General features: G+C 44.6%; 1 long non-coding RNA gene across 1 annotated transcript in view; it reads left to right on the top strand.

The window, feature by feature from the left end:
• Window positions 1-13,903, top strand: part of LOC117209879 — a 71,179-nt gene extending 57,276 nt beyond the window's left edge. The window contains exon 4 of the long non-coding RNA XR_004488000.1: window positions 13,602-13,903. This is a non-coding gene — a long non-coding RNA (uncharacterized LOC117209879). The remainder of the gene's footprint in view (window positions 1-13,601) is intronic.
• Window positions 13,904-14,280: the final 377 nt, after the last annotated feature.

A 14,280-nucleotide genomic window follows, 5' to 3' on the forward strand; every position in this document is an offset into this window, starting at 1 on the left:
AACGATACTGTTGCAAAATACAAGCTGTATGTTCGTAAAAAGGTAAATCGATCGATCGATCGATAGTGCAAAAGGTACGAACGAAACGGAATTTCACGTAGGCACGTGTCTCGTGTCCCGAAACCGAAAGTTTGGGTGAAATACGACGATAAATTTGTCGCATCCTTTAATTTTATGGACCATATGAATCCATTATCCGAAGTGGTGGCGTTTGCGTTAGTAGCACATCCGACCCATCCTACAAGCCGGCTCCTGGTATTGTGACGTCAGTTTATAGCCTCGTAAACCAAGCAGCGGTACTCGGCATTAGAAAATAACTGGGAGCGCGGTTTTCGCTACTGTTGTTCCGGTCCTGCTGTAAAAGTATACTACGCCCAAGTCGGCTTCTTGCAACGGCCATTCCGCGCGAGACTGACCAACGGATTGCCAGTCAACTGGGAACACATGCTCGTGGAAAAAGGAAAGAAAAAAAGAGAACCTTCTGCCAGCCTGTATTTACAGCTGCGTTTTTCTAATCGCTGCAATTGCACCGTACCTGCCTCTCGTTTGAATACTCCAGTACGTCAAGTGAAAAGCAACGTTTCACGGAAAACTACGTACAATTCTACTGCGATCCTCGAATTGTTGTATCTGAATTCGATCAAACCAAGAGATACTTTAAAGAGGGTTTGCCATAAACCGGAAGTCACGTATTAACACAGATTCCCCGAATATTGTGCTTAAGCTTAAACAATTTTTCGACACCAGGAAACGAACACGGTTGGGACAGGAATGAGCCGAAAAACGCACGGTTAAACTTTTTCTTCGTACTTTTCGCGAGAATATGATGCGAATACTTTTCAACCACGGCACCTCCTTACGGTCAACAGCCGGTTATATAAAGATACTAAAAAGTTTAGGGCACGCAAAAACAGGGGTGAAAGTTGGGGCGAATATTCAACAGGTTCAGCTTGTAGAATTTTCATAAAGGCAGAAAGTGTCTAGCGTAGCACTAGCCGGTGCTGAACCGGGCACCGACGTTTCGCAGTTCTTTGACTGCCTTCGACCGGGTCGCTCGGGTAATGGTGCTCGCAGTTCTCCGATTACACAGAGGAAGAAGAGGAGAGGAAAGGTGTACGTACACGTACACGGGGATCACGTGAAGGATAAATGGGGAGTGGATAACGAAGGTACAAGAGTACGAGAACGAAGTAAGTGCCCCCAACCTCCTGTAACATAGCGCTTTAGGACGAAGGGAGCGCCATGAGCGATGTCCTGTCGGTCCACTGCTTGCACGTACACCACTCTCGGACTACGTATACTTATGTGTATATGGCTACGTAAGCGCAGCTATAGTGCGTTTCAAAATTCTTCCTTTTGTGAAAATAATGACCGTTTTCGTTGTATTCTTGATCATTGTCAAGAGACACGATATGAGGAAATGTTTGAAGAAATTCGCTAGCGAAATGTTTAAAGACACTCCGTATCGCCGTAATACATTCTCTCTATCGTTACACCGCTCGTTTCTGCGTTCATTTTATAGAAATTACGATTTTTTAATCTATAGAAAACGATTCGTATGAATTTTATTATAAAATCGTGCGACAACTAGACCAGAGTGTTTGGTATCTAATATATCGTAATGTGAATTAGACTTCAGTAAATTGGACGAGCGCGATTTTTAGTTGGCCCGATCGTGACAATGAAAGGATGCTCTCGAGACACCCTGTACGTAAGCGGAACGTACATACACCGATAGGTTTCTCTCGCGTATGCAAATTAGCCAACGTTAGGTACGTATTCATGGGATCTTATCCGCGTGCACGTGTACAGGGTGAATGATCTCCCTGCGAGCTACCCCCGTGAAAGGAGGAGAAATTCAAATCTTCTAGACTCGCGGTAGAAAACGTATCTGGTCTAAACTATGAGAGTTTCTTTACACTGGCGAGTAAGCACGCGTCGCCAGGTTGCAGTTTCGCGAAAGCTCGCGGACGATATTTATGAAAAAAACGAAAACGTCGTCGCGTTTGGCCATTCAATTCGGCGTACGAGACGCGCGTACACTGTGGAAGAAAAGACGGCGAGTTCCGTTGCCGATGCTCACCCGATCGTCTTTTGTATGGCCGAACACGTAATCGTCTCATTTACGTATAATTGCAATAACGATGCACTCGTACGTGTACTGAATTATCTCTTTATCGTATGGTGCTTCGAGCGAACGTCTCATTTGAATAAGTGGCCGAGTATCGTACACCCGAAAGGGTTGATGAAAGCTTTCGTCGGGCATAAAGATAACGCGATTGACGCAGCCTCCTCGCACTTGTTACGGCAACGTGTAACCTGCTACGATGTATTAATTTCGGTCGATTCGCAATCGCCATGATTGTATATTTATAAAACGGCGCGCCGGACTCGCGAGCTCAGGCTACAGGAGAAATCATCGGCGCTTCCACGTACATAATACGCGCGGTGGTTCGCCGGATTCCTTTTTTTCCAGGTAGAGATGCTTGGAAATCGATGGCTGCGAGATTGAGGTACCCGAGTCGAGGACGGACCCGGAAGTCGGCTAGGTCGATAACCTAATTCATCTCGGTGCGAATTTCAGCCGATCGTTTGGTCGACGCGCTGAAATCATGGCACCACGTTCTTGTAAATTCTCAGCCTGTTGTTACTCGCGTTAAGGCGACTTTAAGTTTACCTGGCGATCTATATAAGCAGTTGGCGAACGTATAAATAACGTCGGTGACGTTAAAGGGAAAGGAAGTTTGAAAAGGGCGAGTGAAACGATCCGGTCGATCGGATTAAAATAAAGTGGAGTTGGCTACTCAATCGAATCGCCTGTTTGAGAAATAGAAAACGCCTGGTCGATACGAACACCGGTAACGGCTATCGAATGCCGGCGATATATAGCTGGAATTCTTCCGTCGAATGAAGAAATATCGCTGGAGGGAAATGGAATCGTGATAAGAAACGGGAATACCATTGACAATGTCCGCGTGTCCCTTCCCATCAAAGAGTTACGGCATACTCTTATTTCTGGTATCAGATCAACCTATTTCTCAGCAGTCATTGTCAAACACGACGAGAGTCTCTACTTCAGCCATTCCTATCGCGTCGTTCTCGTGCAACATACACCGAACGGCGACAATTACAAACGAGCGAGATCTCGGACAGACAACGGGGGACGATCGACGTACACGCTATAGGTACACGCGTGATATCGTGACAACGCATAAAAAACCTGACCAACTATGGCGTGGCGCGGCATGGCGTGGTGTATAGCGTCGGTATAGGGTGGTGTGTCTCGGTGTGGCCTGGTGTGGCATGGCGTGGCAAAGCTAAGTGCGAGATACATCACGGCCACCTTCGGCCAAGCGCTTCGGCTTCTCTCTCTTCTTTCTTCCCCCTTCCCCTCCCCCCCTTTTTCACGCTGACTCCCTTTCGGTTTGGTCTTGGATAACGCCAACAACACCGCCGTAGATAAAGGGTCTTCTGATCGTAAAACACTCTCGTTAAGAATATGATCCGGGCTTACCTTCGACCAACGCGGACACGACCACCAACACCAAGAAACCTTATTCGAGTTGGAGAACGGCGCAAAGGAACACACCGAGTCGTCCGGCGAGAATTACGATCGCTACTGCCCCTCTTAGATACTGTGCTGCATATCTACCACCTCGTATAACCTCGTACACCTCGTCAGTGTATAACGAACCACCGTAAACAGCGACAAGCATCCACCTCCTCGCTATATACCAAACGCCTCCATACGTTTTCGTGGCCGCTGTCCCAGACGGATGAGCCTGCCCCGCTAGATTTATTCTCGAGGACGACCATCGCGAATCGATTATTTATCAGAGAAGAACGCCTCAGGGCTGTTGGTACTTGCACCGGTGTATCTATCTTCCGATGTACGTACATGGCCTTCCCCTCGTGGCACACGGCGCTCTAAAGATAGAGATGTTTTTTTTTTTCGATTTTCCAATTCCGAGCGTAATTCTACGATTGTCGCGGCTGGATATCGTTAGACGTTCCCATTGCGCTTATCCCCGTTGTCTTTTTGCCGGGGCTGGAAACCCTGGCAAATTGATCGCCGTTTCATTTACAATTTAAATCGCAGTGAAAGAAACGGACGGACGCGTTTCACAACTGTTAAATCTTCGCCATTTTATTGAGCCCGGCTTCGGCAAAACGATCGAAAGAAAATAAAGTTATAATAATTACCATAAAATATTAGCGCGTTCGAGTTACGCCAACCACCGATACGTTGGAATTTTATCAAATTATTAAATCTCGATCGTGCCGATGCCTTGGCTTGCGATACCGATAAGCTCGGCCCGCGAGTCCTACAACCCGCGAGAGATCGATTCCTCGCCGAAGAATTACGATCTTTATCGAGTGACGATGGAGTTTCGCTGATTTATTTTTCCACTCCGGGCATAACAGACTAACATAAACCTCGTTCACTTTCATCCTATCTACTTAACGCGAACGTTTCACCTTTCCCATTAGCATCTCCATCGATGAATCAGAAAAACACCATTTACATCTACTTCCTAATGGACGAAACGGTTTAACATTCTTGCTAAACGCTTGCTTAAATGTTAATTGATTAAGTGTGCGAGCAGTGGATAATATCGAAGTATAAATATCGACGTAAAAATTAATTATCAAACGATCTCAAAGACATTATCGTGTGGTCGTTGAGATTGTCGTTCGGATCAGGGGACGCGAATGGTAAAAATTGACGAAACCAGGAACAAACGGCTAGTGACAAAGCGAATGCGATAAAGCGAGGTCGCGTATTTCATCCTCTGTGCTCATTGGCGCATAACATCCACCATAAGGGCACGGTGTCAAGATTTACAATCGCGAGCGGCCGAATGCGTGCAGGAATGCTCGAGGTTCTCTGTTGCTCGCGCGAAACAACTCTTGCAGGGCTCTGTGCGCTGCCATGGTGGCTTGAATTATTCATCCCGGGGCCGCTGCATTTGTTGCTGGTACCATATCAGAGTGCAGCGTCACATTAACCTAAGACACCGGGCGTTGTTTCACGTAGGTATCAGCAATTAGATTTCACGGATAATACGCGAAGCTATGATAACCGAGTTTACTGTACGCCTCTCTGCTTGGAATCTCTTTGAGATGGACTTTGACGACGTGCCACGCGGATTACATGCGAGTCGTTGCCACGAACTCGTAACTCTACGTATATAGCTGCTTCTCTCTCTCTCTCTCTGTCTTCTTTTTATTCTGCTTTTCGCCGTGCACGCTTTTGGTACGTTAAAAATTTTAACGTCCATTTATATGTTCGCGGAATAGTCTGGAATCGTTGGCAGATCCCATGAATATTTATCATACAGACGAATATACTCGAACGATTCCCTGGATGCACCTTATCCGAACGAAGCAAGGCGGCGCGAGGCTGCCCGCGGATTTTCGAGTGGCTGCGGATATAAAACGGCCCGGAGCGTTGTGTTTTCGTGCAGTGCGTGACTATCGGGGCTAGGGCTTCGAACCTGAGCCCACAACGGCCAGGCGAAGGCGAGCGCAATGCACGTTCATGCATCGCGCGCGGCCCCTCCAGTGATTAATGCATTCGGCCAACGTAGGCCAGACACGAGCGAAGCTACGAAAACCACGGTTTTACCTGCGCACGTGCACCGCTGATTTTCTCCCTTTCATCTTCTTGGGAATCTCAACCGTGCTTCCACGTGTACAGACGTCTCTCGAGGAGAAGGAACGTGTATATATATATGTCTACAATCTGATTTCAGAACGTTCTTACGTGACGCTAGAGAACTGCTCTCTGGAGACCATTCGAAGCAACAAAAGAGCGACAGAAAAGCTTTGTAGACAGCTTCCCGAGAAGCGAACAACCTCGTACGTTAGATGCCGTCAAACGGAGCCGAGGGAAAAAGCGGCGCTTTAATCGAGTGTCGAATGAACTCGCAATGGCCTTTAATCCCGTCAAGACACTGATTTATCGAACGTGAATGTGTCCGGGTAAACGATAGCTCGCGAGGCGACTAGAAACGCGAAATATTTCTCGAGGTAGGAATCGTGAGATGTTGGGGAACTTTAAAGACGAGATGGGAAGATGCGATCCAGCCGGGGATTAATCATCCTTAATTGAAATACGCGCGACGTGTATCATAATTCGAAAACGAAAATATACCGTTTATTTATACCGCCTTCCTTTTGTTTCGAAATATCAAGCTCGTCCAACGTGTACCGATAAAGTTTCACGCGAAACGCGTAAATTCTACGCGTGTCTATCCGCGAATAATTTTCTTCGAAGCTAGCTAACGTTGCTGAGTAACGATTACAGCGGTCGATGGTTTAACACGACACGTAGGTGGAAGATTTACAAATGCAGGAAAAAGTCTCGCCTGGATATACGCACGATCGTGGGATCGAAAAGCGTAGAAAAGTGAAAGAAAGAGGGAAAAAGAAAGGAAAAAAGGAAGAGAAGGGAACGTCATGGCGTATAGGCGCAAAGATCGCGTAGCTAGTTGAAACGATTGTCGAGTGATATTTGCGCGTGCATCGTACTCGCTCTTGAAACTTTGCAATACGCGTAAATCGATGTTCTTTATCGGCGATGTTAAGAGCAACGAAACTTTAATGAGTCATTTGTATGTGTGCAGCTGGACTTCCTGAGGATCGTTTCTCGTACACGGTTGCACTACACCATTCGTAAATATTAAGTCGTAATTAACAAGCTTGTAATTGTTAGTCCGGTAGCGGACATGCTATTTCAATATTATTCTAACGACAGAAATGAAATCTTCGTTGATATCCTCTAATTAAGAAACATTAATCGATATGGTAATAAGATTGTGCAGATTGTGATTAGCAACGACGTGGAGATAAAGTTGCTAGTTAACCGGTTGCATTCATTCGCGTAGATAATATTGTATGGAAACAGAAGTCAAACGGCTGTGATAATTACGTCGATTCGTGATCAACGATTTTTCCACGAACACGTTGTTGTCGAGAAAGGAGAATTTTTTAGAATTTCAAGTAGTTTTTACTCGCGTTTAGGGATTCAAAGGGCGACTAGACCCATTACGTCGTTACCACGCTAGGTGTATCTACGCGGTCAGATTAATTAATTTCACTCGCATGGTGGCGAAGACGTAAGGCTGTTACTTCCTAATATCGGTGCAAACGTACATCCGACCACCTATAGTGATCGTACCTGTCTCCAAGAATATCAAACGCACGAGCAAGAGATCTGACCGGAGACACCTGATTATCCAACGATTTATACGCGAATAGCGTGTTCGAAATGGCACTTTTCTCACGAATCAAAGGGCCGTTCGGATCAAGAGTAGCGTCACGTTTGACACGGTTCTCACATCAAAGTAATTGCGGCGATTCCGAGCGAACGGCTCTGGAAATGAATCAGTCGATAACCTCGTCCTGCGATAGACTCGTGTACCGTATATCGATTCTACGATTTAATTGTCGATGATTGAGATACGGCTTAATCGGTGTGTTCATGCAGTACCCAGCCGACGTAAAACAAGTTGAACAAACGATGAACGATACGAAATACGTATAGCACAGTAGGGTTGTTTTTAAAAAAAGGGGGTGGAGTAACGAGTATTTAACTGCTACAGCGTAGAACGTGTACCGTGACGTAAAATTATATTTGGAATAATACGAATAATGAATGGTAATATGAATAGCATAAATAATATCTAAGGTTCCCGCACGACAAATATATCCAGGAAATATTTGATGTTCCTTAAAATTACATAGTATCTGTAATATATTGTGAAATTGTTAACAAAGGACCGGGTCAGAAGAAGAAAATCATCTTGTAACGATGTTGAGAAATCATTCCCAAGTGTCTCCTATTTTAATCTCTTTAGTTCAAACAGGTAGCGTCGTAAATAATTTTATATACAGGGTGGTTGGTAACTGGTGGTACAAGCGGAAAGGGGGTGATTCTAGGCGAAAAAATAAGTCGAAAATGTAGAATAAAAATTGTTCGTTCGAGGCTTTGTTTTCGAGAAAATCCACTTTGAATTTTCGCTCGGTACGCGTGCACTTTATCGCGTCTCGTTGGAACGGATCTCACTGTAAATCGTTGTCTCGATCGACGTTATGTTGATAACAAAACGAACTACCGGAATTATTAGAAGATGTAGAAGTTTAATTTTTAAACAAGACGGTGCACCGCCACATTTTAAATAAAGTGCAGGCGTACCGAGCGAAAATTCAAAGTCGATTTTCTCGAGAACGAAGCCTCGAACGAAAAATTTTTATTCTATATTTTCGACTTCTTTTTTCGCCTAGAATCACCCTCTTTCCGCTTGTACCACCAGTTACCAACCACCCTGTATACGCGATATATCTATCAATATCTCCTAACATTGTGAATTTTTAGAGACACTGAACGAGGGAAATTTCCATTTTCGAGGCGTTAAAACTCTTCGGAGAAATTCAGAGGAACAAACAAGAGAATTCGCATCATTGTCGACGAACATTAAAGCTTCGCAGAGTGTCGGAAACTGCGATAGCTGTTCGCGTGTAAATTCACGTTTGCGGAGGAAGAGAAAGGGAGAACAAGTTGGTCGGACAACGGTTGTTATTAGCGCTTTAATTGGGTCCAGTCTCTTATCCTGCAATATTCCAGGGCTAGGGGCTCGTACCTGCTACCCATATGGTTGTCCTAATCCGCAGCCACCGGCAATACCCAAAACTACTGGTTAACGAGACACATGTGGACAAATTCATAGGGTTTCTTGGAGATTTTTCGAATTTACAGGCCGATACGGATGGAGGGCAACGAAAGGCCGAAACCATGCCAGGCTTGCAAGCGAAATCAGGATGCCCACAGAGATATGCATCGATTGGGCTGGCTCGTATCGATATTTCGAGATAAACGTTCTCCACTATTCCCGATTAATTGAAATACAAAAATGAAACGGACGCGCACAAATGATAACGGAAGTGCACACGGTAGGTCGAAAGACCGCTTTATGGTGGCGTTCCTCGGCAGCTCAAAATGGCGAACTGGTCCAACTGGTCGTTCCTTCGTTTCTTTTTCTTTCTCTTATTCCAACGCTCATTCAACTCGGCTCCTTATTTGTCGAAGAAATCTCGCGAACTTTTCATCGCGTAAAATTCATCGTTCGCCGTAAATCTGGCCCAGAGCGAGTAACTTTTTTCGCGCTATTTATACAATTAATTGGTTCGTAGACGTAACACTTTACTGCGGAGTGTCCGCGGATCGGCAAGTTGTAATGTCTAAATTTCGGTTTAATTGACGTTGATTTAACCGTCTCTTTGTATTAATTTTAGGCGGAACTGTCAGTACAAAATGGACAGAAGTTACGAGGAAGGCGCGCAACGTAATTTCACGCTCTTAGCAAATTCTGGCGACTATGCATTTTGCGAAATGTCGACACATTTATGAGGGTGAGCATCCAGCGGCAAAAGCGTGCGTGCTAACCGTGTGTCTATAAATAAACGGTGAAATGCAGCAAACGGTCGGCTTTAATTGGAAGGTTCGAACGCACGCAATGTTTGTTACGATAGGTTTCGTTCAGGAATGCAATTAAAATGGTGATCTCATCGAATCGTAAAAAAAGCGTTTCACGACGCGAAGAAAGGTGTCGCGCGTAATTCCAACCGAGATGTCAATCGGTGGTGTAATCGATCGAGAAGATCGTCCGCTGAATTTACAGCTGGTTTAACATTGTTGCATCCAGATATTTTAATGCCAGCAATATTAAATGCATGAGAAGATAAGATCTTATAAAAATTAATGTTCCAATTTGATTGCATGATTCTACGTAACGAATACACGCTGCAAATTACCAGACTGTAGCTAAAATAAATTAACAATTGAACTAAAGAGGAAGAACGGTACAGGTGTTCATGAGCGCGTGTACGTGGCTGTGTACACCGTTCGAAATCGCAGGATCGTAGGGTTGAGCCGCGACGTTTGGCTTCACATTTGCGATTCGAGGTGTACTCATAGCAAACGGAGAGCAAGTGCATGTATTCGATGAAAGGAGGCGGAGAAATAGGGGACATTGGCGTGTAAGATCGAGATAGGGAACATCGATATTCTGCGCTATCTATCAAGAAGAAAGAAACATCGTATCTTATTCCTTTCGACAGTGCGATAAAAGGCGCGAACGAGACAACCAACTAACGAAAAAATGTAGCTCGAACGAGTTTGCTGTCTGATTTACAGGCGATACATTTTATCAGACGAGACAAAAGTGTGTACGATAGATCCGGAAAAAATTCGCGCGGCGTTAGTGATCGCGACCGAGATCGTATAGTACGTAGGAAGTGAGGAGCGAACGTGTCGAGGGTTCTAGAGAGAGGAGAGGATAGAGCGCGCGGTGAGAGAGTGCAGAGAGACAGAAATTGAGGGGCACACCCGCTCCCTGCGGCCGTCGTCAATCAGAATTCCGCGAATTAGCGTTAACGGGCCGTTATTGCCGCGTCCATTTGGCTAGTGTACAGTTTGGGTCGTGGATATGAGCCCATAGATTCCCCATATTCTACGCCGTATGGGGCGATGGTGCTGCCGCGCATAGCCCACCGGAATCCGGTTAGTTACTACCGCGTGTTATGGACCGCCGCGCGCTATTCTCCTCTCGCTCTGCCAACCCCGTCGCACTCGCGATTCTCTCTGCCGGTTTCTCTCTGCCGGTCTCTCTCTCCTTGTCCTGTCTCTTTCTCGCTCCGTATATCCGTGGAAAGCTCCACCCTGCCGACGGGTACAATGCGAATGGCCGCGGCCTCTCTGCTACCGGCTTTATGCATCTATCGATACCTATTTACCCATTCGCGCAGGAGCAATGCTTCCTATTTTCCATGAATAAATGTACGCCGCCTAGGATGTACGGTGCGTAGCTGGTAAGCCATCGTTGAAACTCTTTTTCGAATCAACGGCGATACAATTTCGAGCAAACGCCGCAATGAAGTAATGGCTGCGCTTTATACACGCGGGATACTGATTGCCAAAGGTTGCTGGCATACTAAGCGTGAATTTGTATAGATACACGTTTGGCTCGTTCGAAGATTACGCGCGCAAGTCGCGACGAGTTCCGATCGGTAGCTACCCCGTTACATTTAGATTGACTGTATGAAAGTTGCACGTACGTGCATTCGCTATGAATGATTTTACAAACAAGGGTTTGTAACAGGCGGTGTTATGCAGTGGTTGTGGTGTAACTAGTCGAACATTCAGCTGGTTGGCAAACGTGATGAAAATGATTACTATTTATGCAGCGCTGCATGCATTACGCTATGTTACAATTCTGTTGTGTTAGCGTGAATTATTTATCAGCGGGATATTGCAGACGCGAATGCATTAGCGGTTGTTGCCAAGTGGCGGGAAGAAAAAGAGGCGCAAAAGCCGCAGAGCTATGTCTCCGAAACGAACGTGGTACACGGCACATAAAAGTCCGCGTAACGGGCGAAACAACCAGTTTTCAATAAATGGAGGCACGCGGTTCTTCTCTGAATATCGGGTTGCAGAAGGAAACCGAGATAGCGATGCTTTGTTCGTGGTACCGAGAGAGAAATTGCGCAATGAAACAGGAGCCTGCATAAGAGACGTTCAAAAGAAACCATCTGCGTCCCGCTGGGCAGCCGGAGTAATCTTAAGCGATCATTGCCTTATTTAAACTTTTATGCAACGAGTTACTCTAGCTACCAATAATTCCTGTCACGTTCCCAACCTTGTATGATCTGCATCGTATGCATGTCAGTCTCGCGTAGATGTCTTAATCCGATGAACAACGGGGAGGGTTCAAGGCAATTTGCAACGGTACGTAGGCAGAAAAAGCAATCGTATTATGCATCGAGAAATTCTTCGCGCCCCAGTAGCTACCATCGACGAATGATAGATCGCCGCTTAATTATCTAAAGGTAATCTAATTGCCGTAAAATACTAATAAACTGTATATATAGAAGAAACTATCTATCTATATTGTAACACGCTTAACGATCGATCTAAATATCTTAGAAGAGACTGAACGATCTTACCGAAATAGTAGAAGATCGATCAGGATTCAGAGGACTGTCACCCGACTCCACCGTATAACTTACAACCGAAATACCGTTGATATTCCGAATGGACTGCACGAACCTGCGAAAAACCCGATACTGTACTTTTACCATCCGACTGAACCACCTTGGCATCGGAGAGCAAACTTGAGAATCTTAAGGGAATCAGCGACAGTCCGTGGCTACTTTTTTAAAATCACGCTTTTTACCTGACTTCCCGAAAATTGTCTAGAATTATTCTCACGGCCAACGTAATTGTCCAAACACGGTTATGTTGTCGCCTGAAGGACTGGCCTTGGTTTTTTACGAACTCCTTCCACCTTCTTCTCCCTGCTATCTTTTTTCTCGAACGTGGCCACAAAAAGATCTTAAAAAAGTATACGTAACTCGGCAAGTCAGGAAGGCAGTTACGAAATTGCAAGGAATTTCAAGGCTGCTCGTAAAAACCTCGGAAAAGAATAGTCGAGGTGCCGCGTTTCCTGCAATAGTGCGGCTTTTTTCTCCACGGCGGCCGACTGGCTGAAAAGGGAGCGAGCGGTAGATGGACCCGAGGTCTCTCAAGGGTTGTTAAAAACGGCCGCTTTGGCTAAAAAAGCATTTAACGGGGTGACAGAGAGGGTGTTTATAGCAGGAATACCCATAAAGGGTCACAGTCGACGTTGACTCGGGGATGGCTAGTAAAAAAGGTAAACCTGCAAGGTCGTTGCGCTTTGACTCGTTCAAATCAGTCGTTCGGCGATCCGCTCGACCTCGTAAACCTTCGAGATTCCAACAGTAATGACCGAACTTTTTCCTTCTTTCTGATACAACGATCACCTCTTTTTACTTCTTCGTCCAAACACTGCGCGATTCTATTCGATAGAAAATATTCTATGGAAAGTTCGTCATTGATTAAATACCGTAGCTGGTATTTATTTATAAATAATTTGACCACGTATTAAAATTTCTGTTTGTCAAATATTGCGAATTTTCAGAATAACTTTTCGTATAGATTAATATCTTTTATTTCAATATTTCATCGATAAGAATAAAATGCATGAAATTTGAGAAAAATATTGAAGAATACTGGTGTTTTTTACCAGATATTGAAACTCGAAATTCGTCGGGATGAAATCTAACCTAACCTCAAACGCAATATTCATTCTACCAGTGTGTTCTTTTAGTTCAGTTAATCCTTTACGTTGAGCATCCATTTAAAAAAAAGTATAGAAAAAGTATTACCATTTCTCTCAAATATATTTGACGTTACATAATCAAAATACATATCACTACGATAAAGTGTCTTCAAAATGCGGAATTGCATTTTCTTAGTAAAAAAAGGGAATGAAAGAAGCAGGCTGTCTCTAGAAAGCATGTTTTATGAGAAAAAAACCGATAAAGTTTGGATAACAGGTAAAGCGTACAAGACCAATCCGTCGGAAGTGGTCATGTCGACCCGTCGGATCTGGCCCGTGACTGAAACTAAACGTTTATGCCTGCCACGACCTCGTAAACCCTACAATTGCTCATTTCAGAGTTTCTGCTTTTTTTCGTGAACCCCTCATTGAAACCCAGCATTTTTTTTTTTTTCGTAGGAGCCAAGGACGGCCGTTTGACGACCAACAGAATCCATGGGGTTAAGCGGACAAGAGTTAGTTCCACTTCGACCTACGCGCCTCTAACACCATCGTTTCGTCTGCTCCATCAAAAAAGTCGCGCGTGTACTGTGATATCGTAGAAAGAGTTACGCTGCCTACCAAAAGTATTGGGATTGACCTATTGACATTTAGTGCAAACTGAATACTTTTCAGGTATTTTATTGTAAAGTTGTTATTTTATTTGTATCGTACGTGTGCTGTGATATAAAATATGAAATAAAGTAAAGTGTTTATTCGAATTTTTCAATGAATATAACGAGTAGGTGTTGCGATACTTATGTTCGGCGGTGCACATTTTGCTTAAGGGCTCGAGTGTCATATGAATTTGAAGTTGTAAGTTTGAACGTGCAAGGAATGCGGTGGTTGTTTTCTCCGGATAAAGATGTGCCCTTGTTTGTGTGATAACATGTTTGCTGATAATGAGTAGGTAGGTGCTCTCTGGTGCACAGCCGACATCTTCTTTTCTATCCACTTATGGCGTGTACCTTGTATCTGTGCTTGGAACGTAACGAGAAGTTGAAGAGGATCTTTGCAGAGAAAATTCCAGGCAACTAGATAGCAAGTATGTAACGAAAAATCTGTGCAGCTTCTTTAGAAAATTAGTAAGGGAATAGGA

This window comes from Bombus bifarius, unplaced genomic scaffold (genome assembly GCF_011952205.1).
Source record: "Bombus bifarius isolate JDL3187 unplaced genomic scaffold, Bbif_JDL3187 scf7180000007968, whole genome shotgun sequence".
NCBI lineage: Eukaryota > Metazoa > Arthropoda > Insecta > Hymenoptera > Apidae > Bombus > Bombus bifarius.